The following is a 3,078-nucleotide window of genomic DNA, read 5'->3' on the forward strand; positions in this document are numbered from 1 at the left end:
ATAAGAGTTTATAAATACTATGGTAGTTGAAACTAATTGCTACACAACGCAATAAATAAATAAGCAGCGTCCTCTCAGAAGAAGCTCACGTTTTAAAGATTGGAAACCAATAAATTCAGAAGATATGCGGCAGTTTCTTGGAGTTCTTCTTCATATGGGGTGTGTCAAAATGCCATCTTTAGAACACTATTGGTCTAAGAATAGTCTCTTTAGAGTTCCCTTATTTTCTAGAATAATGCCACGAAATAAATTCCAACTAATGTTACGGTTTTGGCATTTTATTAACAATGAAGATTCAGGTAGTGGACGCTTGTGTAAAATTATTGGACTTCTCGATTACTTAAATAATACTATGGATAACATCTACTGATCTAATAAAAATATATCAATCGATGAGTCAATGATGCTTTGGAAAGGGCGTCTTGTATTCAGGCAGTATGTGAAAAATAAAAGACATAAGTATGGTATCAAGTTCTATGAGCTTTGCGAATCAGATGGTATTGTACTAAAAGTAAAAATCTACTCTAGCGAAACAACTTTCGGGAAACATTTGTTGGGTCAAACGGGAGCTATTGTTTTAGACTTAATGGAAAAGTTTCTGGGAAAAGGTTACCACCTGTACACCGATAACTTTTTTGATTTTCTTTGAGTTAACAAAGCACATGACAAATCAAAAAACAAACATTTTTAATACTTTAAGAACTGACCGAAATTCAAATCCAAAAGAATGTACAAAAGCAAAACTGAAACAGGGAGACGTTATAAGCAGAAGCAGAGAGGGTGTAGTGGTTGCTAAATGGAAAGGCAGAAGAGACGTGCTAATAATTAGCAACTTGTATTCGTTGCAAATGATTGAAGTGACAAACAGAAGAGGAGAGAAGAAAGTGAAACCCAATATTATTAAAGATTACAATCAATGTATGTCAGGAGTAGATAGGGCTTAACAAATGGTATCATATTATGATTGCCTAAGAAAGACAATTAGATGTTATAAAAAAGTAGCACTTTATCTCTTTGATACTTTTTTGTTTAATGCTTACTGTCTAAACAGCAAATATGGACTAGATAAAACAATTTCCTTGCTTAAGTTTAGAGAATTAGTTGTTACGGATTTGTTGGGTGAACGTTTGAATGAAATTGTGCCTCAAATCACCAATAATAGCTTCCACTACTTATCTTCAATACCACCAAATGAAAAGAAAAAATTCCCTACAAAACCATTTCGAGTCTGCTCTAAAATAAAACTTAAAGAAACACGATATGAATGTACTGTTTGTGAAAATAGACCTCCGTTATGTATTCACGAATGTTCCAGAATGTATCATTCAAAAGAATAGGATTACACTTTAATTTTTATGAAATAAAATTAAAAGATTATCAATATTTTACTTTTATCTGTTTTAAGCTATTTCTGTCTTCATCAGCATTTAAATTAGGTTCCTTGGATTTTTAAAATAAAAACTTGTATGTAATATTTTCTGAAATCAAATGTGAAGCTAAGAAGAAAAAAAAGTGAAATGACAAAACCAGTCATGCACAAATATTATTTGAAATAAGTTAGTATAACTACGAGTTTACTTGGAGTTGGCAAACTCATGACGCCAGCTTACTACGAGTATTCTCGTATTTGGCAAATATTAAAGCCCCGCTAACTACAAGTATACTCGTTGTTGGCAAATAAATGACGCCAACTTACTACGAGTGTACTCGCAGTTGGCAAATAAATGACGCCAACTCACTACGAGTATACTCGTAGTTGGCAGCGAACGTGTTAGACTTTATCAACTTATTGAGTTACCATATTGTGCGGTGCAGTGGTTATGTCATAAACTTTTAGTATTTAGTACGTATATTTGTAAATTAATATATGTCACGTAATGACGTCTTTTTTCACGGTATTTTGAGTGGGTTTTTCTTACGGCAATTATCTTGGCACTTAAGTAAGGTTTTATTTGTAACATAGTTACAGATAATTGCCAGTTTTATTACAGGGTTTTGCAAAGTTATAACTGCACGTTTGCAAAATCATAAGTGCATATATATTTGTTTAGATATTATTTTTTTAGCTTTAAAAAATAAAAAAATTGTGCAAAATATTAAATTAAATTACAGCATAGCAATTAATAAGTGTTTTTTTTTTTTTATAAAACAAAGGATCCAAAATCAAGAAAAAACGGAGTCGAGAAAAAACTCCGTCCGGAGTCGAGAAAAAATCTCGATAAAACTTTGTTATAAATTAAAAAATTAAACTATCTAGTTGATAATTAAACATTGTTCTTATATTTATTTTTTTTAATTTTATATATTTCGATTTATAATTAACAATAAACTTTTAAAAAATTTATGTTTATAAACTTCTGAGTTCTAAGATATTTTTCTTATCACAATCTTTTAACGAACAAGTTATATCTAATAAATGGCTTTCTAACCAGCATTGGTTAGAAAGAACACTGTTCCATGTAGTGCGGTTGTCGAGCAACAGTCCTTTGTCATGCGAAGATCCGTAAATTTTGTGTATTATTCTTTTAAGAACTTCATATCGAAACGATGAATATTTTAAAAACTTAATTAGTATTCGAAGTTTCTGTAGATTTTTTTCGATATTTTCTTCATATTCAATCTCATTCTTCAAATATATTAAATAAAAAACTCTCCTTCAGTCTCTCCATCAGTTTCCGTTTCTGTTTCAATATCCGACTCAGTTTCTTTGTTCATAATTTCACGACAATCTTTTTTAACGTATATCAAATTACAAACACTCAAATGAATTGAATGATTCTGGCAGATTTGATGTGGAAACTTAAATATGGTACCCAATTTCACCATCTAGCTACAGCCATCCGTAGTTTTACCTGCAACATCCTCATCATCTATACCGAATTCTTTTAATTTTTGAATTATCAAAATGTTTAATGTTTCGGCAGAACAAGGAGTTGGCAATCTTACCATTCCTAAACAATATGTTCGTTCGTGATGAACATTTAAATTGTAGTATCTTCTACCTCTGTTGCTACACCATTCGTCACCTGTTAGTCCAAATTTTTCTCCTTTTGCTTTCAATGTAGCCAATTCAGCTAT

This window comes from Hydra vulgaris, chromosome 12 (genome assembly GCF_038396675.1).
Source record: "Hydra vulgaris chromosome 12, alternate assembly HydraT2T_AEP".
Taxonomy (NCBI): domain Eukaryota; kingdom Metazoa; phylum Cnidaria; class Hydrozoa; order Anthoathecata; family Hydridae; genus Hydra; species Hydra vulgaris.